The following is a 14,440-nucleotide window of genomic DNA, read 5'->3' on the forward strand; positions in this document are numbered from 1 at the left end:
TAAATTTTCAACCAAGTAATAACACAATATAACTATAACCTAATCCCAATTTTAGGAAGTCACCATAATACTTCAAATATAAGGGCTAGTTGTTTCTCTAAAAGCCAAAAACTAATAGCTTACTTTTAAGAAAATTCTGTATTTCCCTAGTTCATCCTTTCTAATGTCACAAAAGATTATCATCACATCCTTACAGAACTCAGATTGCTGCCTGTGAAATGAGAGGCTAAAACTATATTAATATATATAAAGAGAAGAGTGGATAAAAGTTAATTTTCTTTATTTACTCTTTATTAAAAAGAAACATTGAGATGGTAGGTTTACGGCTAACTTATTTTCTGCTTGTGTTTGTGCAAGATGTATTTTAAAACAGGATATTTTATTTTATAAGTTTTAATTGGAGTGAGATAAGAGAGCTAGAGATTGGGAGTGAGAATTGAGGAAAACTGGCAAAAAGTGAAGTCTTAAACAAAAAATGTCAGATCCTAGTATGAGTTGGAGGAAGGCCTGGCATTTCCAGTAACGGCAAACCAGTAGCTCAATGTTGTCCCTTTGGTAGCTCAGGAGGCCTTTGGTAGCTCAGGAGGCCTTTGGTAGCTCAGGAAGCCTTTGGAAAAAGTGTTTCTATGGAAGGTGATGAGGGATTAGAAGCCAATTTTCTCCCACCTTCTAATCTGATCCCTGATAATATGGAAAGAGTTTAAGCAGACCTGGAGGTGGGTGCTGGTCTTCTAACATCTATATACAAGTGTACATTTTCTAACTATGCACCTTTTCCTAGCAAATCCTACATGTTTCTCAACGTGGTCCATTGACTGCTTGCATCAGAACCTCTGGGTGCTTGTTACAGCGGCATATTCTCCCTTTCCAGACCTAGATCTGAATCTAGGGAGTTCTATGGTCCAAATGTCTGTGTTCCCTTTAAAATCTGTGTCGAAATCCTAACCTCCAGTGTGACAGTGGTAAGAGACGGGGCCTTTGGGAGATAGCAGAGATCTCCTGAATGGAATCAGTGTCCTTATAAAAGAAAGTTCCATATGAAGTTGAAGAGAGAAGATGGCCATCTAAGGAGCAGGACCTTTCCACATATGGAATCTGCTGCTGTCTTGATCATGAACTTTTCAGTCTCCAGAATTGTGAGAAAACTTTGTTGCTTAAGCAACGCAGTCTATGGTACTGTGTTATAGCAGCCTGAACAGACTAAGAATAAAAAGTAACCCTAAAAGTCTGCACTTCAGTACACCTCTTAGGAGACGCACATCAGGATCAAACTGAGCTTTCTGCCTTAGGCCACCACCATCCCTCCTGGTTCTTTGATTTCCTACCTCAAATATAACACAACTGTAATGCACAGCAAAATCAATTATATCCTACAATCAAATTAAAAAACTTCTGACTAATACCATATTTACAAAAACAAGAAAAGAAAAAAATCAGTGCATTACAAAGAGCAAAGACTTCGACAAAAGAGAGGAAAACAAAAAGAAAGGAAGTTGTTATTGCTGAGTTGCTCAGTCATGTCCAACTCTTTGTGACCCCATGGTGGTAGCCCGCCAGGCTCCCTGGCCCATGGGATTTCCCAGGCAAGAATACTGGAGTGGGTTGTCATTCCCTTCTCCAGAGGATCTTCCTGCCCCAGGGACTGAACCCAGGTCTCCTGCATTGGCAGGCAGATTCTTTACCACTGAGCCACCAGGGAAGCCCCAAAGAAAGAAGCGTGGCGCACCATCTCTTGTGCTCCGCACTGACAATAGAGGCAGGACATTGCGCTGCAGCTGCCCTTCAACTCTGATGATGAGAAGGTAAGTCTACATCTCACTAAGCATCTCATTTATGTGAAAATTTAACACACACATTAGTCTCATTCTTTGCCCTTTAGACAGATAACTAAAACGTAGGAACTTTTTTTCACATATAATGAGCTACTTCAGTTGAAAGATACACTTTTTAAGAAATTCCTTGGAGGAAGATAATTTAGTCTAATAACATAGATCAAAGATACTTATCTCCTAGTTAATATAAATTTATGAAGTCTTTTGGCTACAGAACCAAATTTTGCTGAATTTGTACTGCTAAGAGTTTATCTGGGCTAAGGGTATGGAGAGTTCTGAATTATCCATTCTTTCATATTGCAGTTCAACAAATATTTATTAAGTGCTGACTACATGCAAGGCATTGAGAAGAGTTGATTATGTTCAAGGCATTGAGAAGGGTTGACAAAAGAGACACACTCCCTGATCCCTTGGAGACTTTAAAGCTTTTTGGGGCTAATAGACAAGTGAACGTGAAAGTGGGGGAAAAGATAATAAGGAAACACTCCAATAATAGGTGAGGAGAAAATGGAACTCTCCTGCCACTGTTGGTGGGAAGGTAAATTGATACAGCCACTATGGAGAACAGTATGGAAATTTCTTAAAAAAACAAAAAATAGAACTACCATATGACCCAGCAATCCCACAAATGGGCATATAACCTGAGAAAACCATAACGCAAAAAGACACATGTTTCCTGATGTTCACTGAAGCACTATTTACAATACCCAGAACATGGAAACAATCTGAATGCCTGCCTAAGAAGAGATGAATGGATAAAGAAGATGTGATACATATGTACAATGGAATATTACTCAGCCATAAAAAGGAATGAAACTGGGTCATCTGTAGCGATGTGGATGAACCTAGAGTCTGTCATACAGTGAAGTAAGACAGAAAGAGAAAAACAAATATATTAATGCATATATATAGAATCTAGAAAAATTGTACAGGTGGACCTATTAGAAGGGTAGGAATAAAGACATAGACATACAGAACAGACATGGGGAAGGGAAGCGTGGGATGAATTGTGAGATTAGGATTGACACACATATGCTACTATATGTAAAACAGCTAGTAGGAACCCTCTATACAGCACGGAAGCTCAGACCCATGCTCTGTGATGACCTAGGTGGGTGGGTGTTGTGCAAGGGAGGCTCAAGAGGAAGAGATACATGTAGCTGATTCATTTCATGTTAGAAACTAATACAACATTGTAAAGCAATTATACCCCAATCAAAAAAAAAAATTATAAGGATGCTCTTTAACCCATATTTAGACCAGATGAGTGAGTGAGTGGGAATAGCATGGGCAGAGAGAGAAACCACATTCAAGCAACTATAGGAAATTTAGTGGGCTTGATCTTCAAATTCCAAGAGAAGGTTTTGAGAGTTGTAGAAGCAAGAGTATGAGGGCTTATAGATTATGTTAAAATGTTTCTTTTTAATCCTAAGAGCAACAGGAAGCCATTGAAGACTTTAAATAAATGAAGTCAATATGCTCTTATTTGTGATATGTAAAGATTGCTCACTGATAAGATGAAGGCAGGAGCTTGAGTAAGTCTTGAATGAGTGGCACAGGTTTTAGATAGGGCAGGTCCTGGAGCTGAAGATAAGGGAGGAGAGTGCAGTAAGGTTTTAGCAAGTCTCCAGTTTGAACATTCCGAGCTGGGGAATCATTTCACAGGAACAGATCATACGGTCTAATGCTCAGTGTAAGGAAGGGTGTATGAGGTTAGTCAAGTGACTTCTGCAAATTATTTTCACTCTACCCATCGATGCATATAGGGAATATAGCAAAGTATAATATTTCCTCATGGTTTTGGTGCTTATCATGATCTTGGCTATAAAATTATGCTCCTTCCTATAATGTGTCAAACAATGATGTGCAATGATGTCAGGACTAAGAAAACATTCACCCATTTTCCTAACCAACAAGGCAGAATTTGTAAAGTTCTAAGCTCATGTGGAACACACTTATGAAGATCTAATACAGAGGTGACTGATTACCAAGATTTTATTATGAATTTCATATTCATGTCTCAAAAGTAAAATAAACCTTTTTAAAGTACAGGTTTATCTTGCTTTAAACAACAGATTCCCCAGAAAATTGTTTAACTATACAATTGTATAATTGTATAAATTATTTTAAACTATTGTGAGAAACTTTAGGGAGCTTCCCTACTGAAGAATTGAATGATTACTTGTAAAGATCAAATCTTGTTATTGTATTATATATTTTCTCAAGTGAGGCACATCTATACTGGATTGCTCTAGCTTCTCATCAGCTGAGAGGAGACATTGTCCCCAGGGTCATTTCCTGCAAAGTTCCTAAGTCTCTCAAGAGATGCCCAACACCAGGGCAAACATTACAGTGAGTGATGTGTTCCACAGATGTCCTCTGATTGGAACCCTAGTTTCAGTGGACTGCATCCTTAGGGAGATTGTCTGAGGATGGCGGTATGACTGAGCTGCCAACCACAATGCCCTTCTCCCTGGCTCCCTTCCAGCAAATGGTCTAGGGCTAGTCATGTGATGGAGTTCTGGCAATGACGCAAAAAGTAGAAGTGGCCAGATGGGACTTCTGGGTTTCTTGCTTAAGCTGACATACCCCTTCAGAGTTTTGCTGCTTTGTACTTCTTTTATGCCTTGGAGTACAGAATGAAGCAGGGCAAAGGCTAATAGAGTTTTGCCAAGAGAACGCACTGGTCATAGCAAACACCCTCTTCCAACAACACAAGAGAAGACTCTACATGTGGACATCACCAGATGGTCAACACCGAAATCAGATTGATTATATTCTTTGCAGCCAAAGATGGAGAAGCTCTATATAGTCAGCAAAAACAAGACTGGGAGCAGACTGTGGCTCAGATCATGAACTCCTTATTGCCAAATTCAGACTTAAATTGAAGAAAGTAGGGAAAACCACTGGACCATTCAGGTATGACCTAGATCAAATCCTTTATGAGTATACAGTAGAAGTGACAAATAGATTTAAGGGACTAGATCTGATAGATAGAGTGCTTGATGAACTATGGACAGAGGTTCGTGACATTGTACAGGAGACAGGGATCAAGACCACCCCATGGAAAAGAAATGCAAAAAATGCAAAAAAGCAAAATGACTGTCTGAGGAGGCCTTACAGATAGCTGGGAAGATAAGAGAAGCGAAAAGCAAAGGAGAAAGGGAAAGATATTCCCATCTGAATGCAGAGTTCCAAAGAATAGCAAGGAGAGATAAAAAAGCCTTCCTCAGCGATCAGTGCAAAGAAATAGAGGAAAACAACAGATTGGGAAAGACTAGAGATCTCTTCAAGAAAATTAGAGATACCAAGGGAACATTTCATGCAAAGATGGGCTCGATAAAGGACAGAAATTGTATGGACCTAACAGAAGCAGAAGATATTAAGAAGAGGTGACAAGAATACACAGAAGAACTGTACAAAAAAGGTCTTCATGACCCAGATAATCATGATGGTGTGATCACTCACCTAGAGCCAGACATCCTGGAATGTGAAGTCAAGTGGGCCTTAGAAAGCATCACTATGAACAAAGCTAGTGGAGGTGATGGAATTCCAGTTGAGCTATTTCAAATCCTGAAAGATGATGCTGTGAAAGTGCTGCACTCGATATGCCAGCAAATTTGGAAAACTCAGCCGTGGCCACAGGACTGGAAAAGGTCCGTTTTCATTCCAATGCCAAAGAATGCTCAAACTATCGCACAATTGCACTCATCTCACACGCTAGTAAAGTAATGCTCAAAATTCTCCAAGCCTGGCTTCAGCAATACATGAACTGTGAACTTCCAGATGTTCAAGCTGGTTTTAGAAAAGGCAGAGGAACCAGAGATCAAATTGCCAATATCTGCTGGATCATTGAAAAAGCAAGAGAGTTCCAGAAAAACATCTATTTCTGCTTTATTGACTATGTCAAAGCCTTTGACTGTGTGGATCACAATCAACTGTGGAAAATTCTGAAAGAGATGGGAATACCAGACCATCTGACCTGTCTCTTGAGAAATCTGTATGCAGGTCAGGAAGCAACATTTAGAACTGGACATGGAACAACAGACTGGTTCCAAACAGGAAAAGGAGTACGTCAAGGCTGTATATTGTCACCCTGCTTATTTAACTTCTATGCAGAGTACATCATGAGAAACGCTGGGCTAGAAGAAATAAAAGCTGGAATCAAGATTGCTGGGAGAAATATCAATAACCTCAGATATGCAGATGACAGCACCCTTATGGCAGAAAGTGAAGAAGAACTAAAGAGCCTCTTGATGAAAGTGAGAGAGAGTGAAAAAGTTGGCTTAAAGCTCAACGTTCAGAGAACTAAGATCATGGCATCTGGTCCCATCACTTCATGGGAAATAGATGGGGAAACAGTGGAAACAGTGTCAGACTTTATTTTTGGGAGCTCCAAAATCACCGCTGATGGTCATTGCAGCCATGAAATTAAAAGACACTTACTCCTTGAAAGGAAGGTTATGGCCAACCTAGATAGCATATTTAAAAGCAGATACATTATTTTGCCAACAAAAGTCTGTCTAGTCAAGGCTATGGTTTTTCCAGTGGTCATGTATGAATGTGCGAGTTGGACAGTGAAGAAACCTGAGCGCCGCAGAATTGATGCTTTTGAACTGTGGTGTTGGAGAAGACTCTTGAGAGTCCTTGGACTGCAAGGAGATCCAGTCAATCCATCCTAAAGGAGATCAGTCCTGGGTGTTCATTGGAAGGATTGATGTTGAAGCTAAAACTCCAATACTTTGGCCACCTCATGGGAAGAGTTGACTCATTGGAAAAGACCTAATGCTGGGAAGCATTGGGGGCAGGAGGAGAAGGGGACGACAGAGGATGAGATGGTTGGATGGCATCACTGACTCGATGGATATGGGTTTGGGTGGGCTCCGGAAGTTGGTGATGGACAGGGAGGCCTGGCGTGCTGCGATTCATGGGGTCGCAAAGACTCGGCCATGACTGAGGGACTGAACTGAACTGAACTGAACCTGCCTTGTCACAGAGCAGAGCCTGGTTGCAGCCATCTTATAGCCATGGGAGAGAAAGCTGACAGCACAGAAAGGTGAGGTAAGCTTGGTTTTCAGATGGCATCACTGGGCTGCTTTATCAACTCTGGATTGTGTGCTCTGGATTTCTGTTGAATGAAACAAGGAAATCTCTATATTTAATTAAGGTTCTATTTGTTGATTTTTCTGTTAGTTTCCAGCATACTCTTAATCAGTACCCTGAGTTTCTATTCAAACTTCTCTTTGCTACTGACATATATGGAATTCTGTTGCAAGTTGATGACACTGCCTGGGAATAAGCAAGCCGTTACCTCCAAAACATAAATGACATTTGCAGAGCCTGCTTACAGAAAAAATGCTGGGCTACCTGATCTACTGTGTTGTTACCAAAAAACAACAGGGAAACAAAACCCCCAAACTCTCTACATCCTGCCAAGGCATTTTGGCCACAATTACTTTCACTTAGTTGAGCTTGATTGGTCAAGTATTAAAAATGACTGAGCCCTGAATGCTACAGCAGAAGAGACACACTGGCTCAAGGATATGACTTTCTAAAAAATTAAGAACCAAATGTTTTATGGACAATTTGGGGCAAATTAAAGTTATGCAATAGTAAGCACAAACCAGCCAAAATCATTAGTCACCAGGGACTGGATGGTTCTCTTTGCACAAACATGTGAACTAAAGTCCACAACAGCTACCAGCTGTTGTGCAACCTGTCTGGCAGACTCCAGGATCTTCAGATTAGTTTATAAGTACATGACAATAAATCTTTATAGGATACCAAAGACATCAACGTCATACTTACACATATATGTATTTATATTGGCACTTAAAAGGAATAAATGTAGGTAAGTACATATTTCTGTTCAAGGAAATAATATGTGAGTTTAAACATCACAAGAGACTTCTCATTCCCACTCGTATATAGAAGTTACGGCTGCACTGTTTTTTGGTTTTCTTTGTATATAACAAAAATTTCAGTTAAGGGAGCTTCCTAAGCATTAATACTATATTATGTGTAGGGGCTACACCTGGACATTGAACTCAAAATGATGGAACACATAAAGTGTCTGCCACAATGATTTTCAAATTCCTATAAGCCCAGGAATTTGAATTTGCACAGAGAGAAACTGAGTTCCAGAGAGGTGAGACCAAGTGCTTATGTAATTAATAAGAAGAGTCATCTGGCCTGCTTAAATCTAGTTGTATGGATTATTTCATTTGAACTCTTCAAATGGTTTAGTAAACTGATTAGAATTGACCGTAGGACTTTCAAACCCCAGTTCATTTTATGACGTAGAGGTAAACTTTTCTCTCAGAAATTAAATGGTTTTTCCGAAACAGGATGAGTATTTATAGAATGATCAGCAACAAATCCAAGTTACTATAGTGTATGTGAACTAGTAAAATATAAGCTCAAAGTCACCAGCTGATTTATTTAAAAATATTTGTTGAATATATATATTCATAAAAATTATCTGGAGAATCCATTAAAAAAAAACCAACAGAAATTCTGACTCTCTGGGTCCTATGGGGGGAGAGGAGAGCCCAACAACATGAATGTTGACAATGGCTAAATGAATCTGAGCCAGGAAGGCCTGTGGACCTCCCTTTGAGAGACACTAGTCTATATGCTTCTGTATGCCAGAGATACAAAGCTCAAACTGTTCAGACTAGTGAGACACAAAGAAACAACAATTTTCCAATGCCTTCAAAGTATTCAGAGAGGAATGAAGGCATAAAACTGAGTGCAGAAGTGAGACTAAGCTCCCTTGTGAAATGAACTAGTTTTAAAAGAGTCGAGAAGCAAAAGAATGGAAGGAAAGTGCTCAGGCAGGACGTGGCATGGCAAGGACAAGCGCTGAGCGAGGCTTGTGGGAAACTGAACAAGGAGTTTGGACTGACCAGGACAGCCGAGGAGTCGGAAATGAGGTGGGAGAGTTGGGAAGTGGTGTCCTGAATGACTTTTCTGTCTCTGTGGGACTTGTTGGAACTTTTGAAGGCACAGGAGGTAGCTGAGGGTTGAGGCACGAGGGGCAGAGTTAAATTCAATTTTTAGAAAGCTCACAGACCATAGTCACACAGAGGACACTCGGGAGGAATGCAACCTGACGGAAGCAGAGAGGCCAGGGAACTGCAGTTCTCAAGAGAAGAAGCCAGGACTGGTGAAGGCAGGTACATGCCATTTGGAAGATGGTAACCCAGAGTAATCATTCTCTATGTGGGTGGAAGTGAATTCAATAGGGGAGGTAGAACAGAGAGGTCTTAGCACCTAATCTAATGTGGCTGTGCTCAGTCACTTGGTCGTGTTCAACTCTTTGCAACCCCATGGACTGCAGCCTGCCAGGCTCCTCTGTCCATGGAATTTTCCAGGCAAGAATACCGGAGCGAGTTGCCATTTCCTTTTCCAGGAGATCACTCCAGCCCAGGGATCAAACCCGTGTCTCTAGTGTCTCCTACATTGGCAGGTGGATTTTTTTTTTTTACCACTAGCGCCATCTGGGAAGCCCTTAGCAACTAATCTAATGTGGGGAGGAAGGGGAAAAAGAGAGATTAGGTGATGGTTCTTAGGTTTCTGGTTTGTGTGACTTGGTAGCTGGTGTTAGTTTTGTGGGTGGGGAGTAAAGAAGTGACATTTTAATATTTACTAATAAAGAGAGCTAATAAGATTGTGTGTGACTTGCTGGTAGAGATTAAAAGAGACCTATAGGGCGTGGGACTTAGAAATGTGTGGGCTGGTCTGGTATCTGTTTGGAAGCCATCCACGTCTGCTTGGTGATGGCTGAAGTCACAAAACTGGATGAGGTCATTCAGGGGGAATTTCCTGAGAATCAAGGTAGATAGAGCCTAACTGGAGGGGAGTGAGTGACAGTCACTCAGTCGTGTCCAACTCTTTGCGACCCCATGGACTGTACCCTGCTAGGCTCCTCTGTCCATGGGATGCTCCAGGCAAGAATACTGGAGTGGGTTGCCATTTCCTTCTCCAACTGGGAGGGAGGTATCACCATTTAAGGGGGAGATGAAAAGAAACAAGTAGGAAAGAACAAGAGACAATCAAAAGGTAAGAAGAAAACCTAGGAAAATCATGGAAAAAAGGTCACAGCAGAGAGGGTCAAGCGTCCCTGAGCAATCAAGACAGATAAGTGCTGATCAAGTGTTCCAATTTGACCTAAAGTAGATTCCTCTGTGCAACGATCACTCATTTCTTCAAATATTTACTGAAGTCCCCTGGGTGTCAGGTGCTGGAAAAGATAAACCTCAAGGACAGCATCATCCTACTTTGAAAGTATAACAAAATCACTTCCATTTCCTTATCAATGTTGCACTTTGTAGATGTGAATGGAAATTGGATTCATATGCAAAGCACTGGAGGAAACTGCACATGGGCAAACAGCAAAAAGAGGTGAGATGACATGCCTCAGAAGGAAGGAGTCTGAGATGAAAGTGGGGACAGGAAGAAAAGGCACTGCAGCATCACCTCCTCCTCATCCTGAGCTTTTCTCTGTTTAACCCTGACTTAACTCCATCTTAACGATGCTTGCCTGGGGAGCAAAGTCCTCTGCTGAGAAGTCCTTATTTCCCAAAAGACTCTTTTGGTATTGCAAGAAGAAGAATAAGATAGGAAAGAGTTAAACTTACCAAATTTAACTGAAATGTTTCTGGACTACATTTTTGAAACCTCATCTCATAGTTATTTAGCATAGTGCCTTAGTTTCATTCTCTTTTTTCTTTTAAAATAAAACAAGTCTTCCAGGTTTTTTAATTACCAAAAAACTTTTTTAAAAAAACCTTTCTGACTGTGTGCTTGTGCCTTTCATACTTTGACCAGGATTTTCTGTTCCTCAGTAAGGAGAATGAGCCTGACCTGTTTAGCACACGTGGACCCACCAGAGGCCCTGCTGACATGTTTTTTCATTTCAGATAACCTCTCAAGAACTTCAGGTCTCACAGCATGAACTTCTCAGCACACACCACATACAGATTTTGGTGCTTTCCCCAATCCTCTTGGTATAGAAGCAAATAATTCTACTACCAGGGGTTCAATACTGCCTAGTTTTATTAGAGGCTGTATTTCAGGAGAGCCTGCGATGGTGTGTCAAGCTCGGGACCACCATGCTCAATGCCTCTAAACACCATCCCTGGAAGGGCTTCCACTTTTTAAAATGACTCTGCAAAGTTAACCTCTAAGCCTCTAAAACAAGTTGTTAGAAACCTTGTTTTTGTACCTTTAGAAAATAAGAACACATACCATCCGTACTTTAGCAAGAGTAAAGCCTATGATTATTTCAGTAAAGGAAAAGGTAGGAAGGAAGAAGAAAAAGAGGTTTGAAAAGAAAACCTTATCACAGAAACATCCAGTCTTCTGGGATTGTCATTTAAAGAGCTGTGTAAATCACCTAAACTCAGAATTATGTTCTTTCCTTCTTCTTGGCTGGAAGCCCGAGGACACAGGTCAAAGTCTGGTAGAGAAAATGGCACCTTTGGAAATTTTATGGTCTGGCATTATATAAAGGTCAAGAAATACAATAAAACTGGTTCTTTGGTTTCCTTAGAAGACTGGAAATCAAGAGAACTTTTGGGTTAATATAAGTACATTTTAGTTCCTTCTAGCACTAGAATTCAGAGGTTCCTTAATTCTGAGCTTGTATTAAACCTACCTTGGTTGAGTATAAACCTGGCACTGGCTGGCTGCCTTTAGTGATTTTGCACTTTATGGCTGCCTCCTCTTAAAAAGTTCACCATTGTGACTAATTTCTTTGGTAGTATGTTGGAAAGCAGAGGGCAAAGTCAATCTGAAATGGAGCAAACAAACTCACCTTCTACTCCCTGGCAAGGAGGATATTTTCACTATTGTTACTGAACCAAACTTGGGTCCACTTGCCCATGCACAGCACAATGTACCAACACCAGGTTGTTCTGAAGAAAAGGGCAGTTTACATAAGGTACCAGACAAGGAGTCCACGGCAGCCAGCGCTCAAAAAAGCCTGAGCTCCCCGTGGGTTTCAGCAAAGCACTTCTAAAGGCAAGGTGAGAGAGGGGTGTCCCAGGGCAAGTGATCAGCTCACGCACAATTCTCTGACTGGTTGATGGTGAGGTAATAGGGCAGCGTCACAGGACTTAATGAGTCTTAGGTGCCAGTAGGTCTTGGGGCTGCATGCTCATGGTCATTAAGTAGTTGATTTCTTTCACTTGGTGGTAGTTCCAGCCTCTGATGTGCATCAGCTGGTATTATCTAAGCACCTCTGAGAGGAGCTGAAGCAGAGGGTATGGAGGAGGAAGTCTGTCCCAAGAAGGCCCTACAGGGTCCTGCTCAATTACACGAAGAAACATCACCATTGACCAGGTTTGACAAGTTATTTTGACTATACTGGAGTCAGTTAAGCTGATGCTTCTAGCGCTGTGCTTAGTCACTCAGTCGTGTCCGACTCTTTGCGACCCCATAGACTGTAGCCTGCCAGGCTCCTCTGTCCATGGGGATTCTCTAGGCAAGAATACTGGAGTGGGCTGCCATGCCCTCCTCCAGGGGAACTTCCCAACCCAGGGATCGAATCAGGGTCTCCGGCATTGCAGACAGATTCTTTACCAGCTGAGCTACCAGAGAAGCCCATGCTTCTAGTAAGTCTATCTAAATTTAAAAGGTAAAAACCAAGAGTCACTATTAATCGATTCTTACTTATTAATAAAATCTATTTTTTTAACCATATAATAATAAAGCGACCATAAATTCATTTGGCACTTGGCAATTCACAAAACACTTCTACTAACATTACACAGATTCCTCAGCAACCCACTCTGAGACAAAAACAAATTTGTGGAACCAACACAATTGGCAATGGGCTCACACATGTCTGGAATTCCCAGGCAGTCAGCTGCACGTGTTCCCCTTTTCATTAATTTCAAAATAATAAGACTTTCAGCTTCACTTATATATTATGGCAGGTTTTAATTGTATGTTGTCACCTACCTTATTCCTATGAGACCAAATCATTTGCCTTTTACAGGTAAGAAAATGGAGACTCTTAAAAAAAAAAAGAAGTTACTAATAAATGACTAAGAAATAGAAGATCTATGATTAGAAAAAGTACAATTCTTTCCTCCATCCCGCAGCTTCTGCCAAGTCATTATAAAAATGTGCAGGGAGGTTCTTATCCCTTGCTGCTGGGTTTCTCAAGAATGGTAACCCACTTTAGTAACACGGCATGCTCTGTAATTTACTACTGACAAAGCTACTACTAGAAATTTATTAGTAACTTTTAATTTGGTAAAACATGACTAATAAAAAGCAATCCAACACTAACCTCTTCACTACCTCACAGCTGTAAAGCAAGCTAGTTTTATGTTTGTGGATTTGTGCTAATGATAATATATAATGATAATATACAGATATACAGATCATTAATTCCCCAAATATATACTGAACACCTACCTATTCTCTGCCAGACCCTATGTGAAGTGCTGGATACAAAGTAGTGAAAAAAGATGGGCACTGCATTCTGTTGAGTAGGAGAGAGATGTTAATCAACAGATAAACAAAAATAACCTGGTATGGTGCATTTTGAAAAAAAATGAGAGTATTAGGAGCTGGGGGTTTTTTTGGCCACACTTGGAGGCATGCAGGATCTTCATTCACTGAGCAGGGATGGAACTCATGTCCCTTGCAGTGGAAATGCAGTCTTAACCACTGGACTGCCAGAGAGGGCCCACGAGAGATTACTGGGAAAGACAGTGTTTGAGGGTGGGAAGCTCTTTTAGATGGAGAATGAGAATATCTCAGTAGAGGTGGCACATAAATTGCGATCACAAAAATGAGAACGAGCTGGCCTCGAGAAGCATGGAAGAATATTCAAGGTAGAAAGAAACGCATGCTGAAAAGTCTGAAAACTAGAGTTTCGTTTGTGTAAGGGGCTGAGAAATGGTCATTGTGTGGGTAGGACCAGGCAGTGTTAGGGAAGGAATGAGATAAGGCTGGAGTCCTAAACTGCTGTGTGTGTGTGCTTAGTCACTCAATACTGGCCCACTCTTTGTGACCCTTTGGAATGTAGCCTGTCAGGCTTGTCAGTCTTTCAACTGCCTCAAGGCATCAGCTACTCTACTATTTGCCTTCAACTGACTGCACTTAACTGCCTTGGAGAAGGCAATGGCACCCCACTCCAGTACTCTTGCCTAGAAAACCCCATGGACGGAGGAGCCTGGTAGGCTACGGTCCATGGGATCCCTAAGAGTCGGACACGACTGAGTGACTTCACTTTCACTTTTCCCTTTCATGCACTGGAGAAGGAAATGGCAACCCACTCCAGTATTCTTGCCTGGAGAATCCCGGGGACGGCGGAGCCTGGTGGGCTGCGGTCTATGGGGTCACACAGAGTCGGACATGACTGAAGTGACTTAGCAGCAGCAGCAACTGCCTTGTAGCTTCCCAAGTGGCGCTAGTGATAAAGAACCCACCTGCCAAAGCAGGAGATGTAAGAGACACGGGTTCAATCCCTGGGTAGGGAAGATTCCCTGGAGGAGGGTATGGCAACCCACTCCAGTATTCTTGCCTGGTGAACCCCATGGACATAGGAGCCTGGTGGGCTACATCCATGGGGTTGCAAAGAGTTGGAT

At 41.4% G+C, this 14,440-nt stretch overlaps 1 protein-coding gene and 1 pseudogene across 4 annotated transcripts in view; both read right to left on the bottom strand.

Annotated features, from left to right (window-relative positions):
* ELOVL6 (ELOVL fatty acid elongase 6) overlaps positions 1–14,440 on the bottom strand; it is a 140,063-nt gene that overhangs the window by 78,453 nt on the left and 47,170 nt on the right. The window lies entirely within an intron of this gene.
* LOC145538780 (large ribosomal subunit protein eL34 pseudogene) lies at positions 3,339–10,950 on the bottom strand (annotated as a pseudogene).

This window comes from Giraffa tippelskirchi, chromosome 1 (assembly GCF_054371585.1).
Source record: "Giraffa tippelskirchi isolate mGirTip1 chromosome 1, T2T-mGirTip1v1.2.pri, whole genome shotgun sequence".
Classification (NCBI taxonomy): Eukaryota; Metazoa; Chordata; class Mammalia; order Artiodactyla; family Giraffidae; genus Giraffa; species Giraffa tippelskirchi.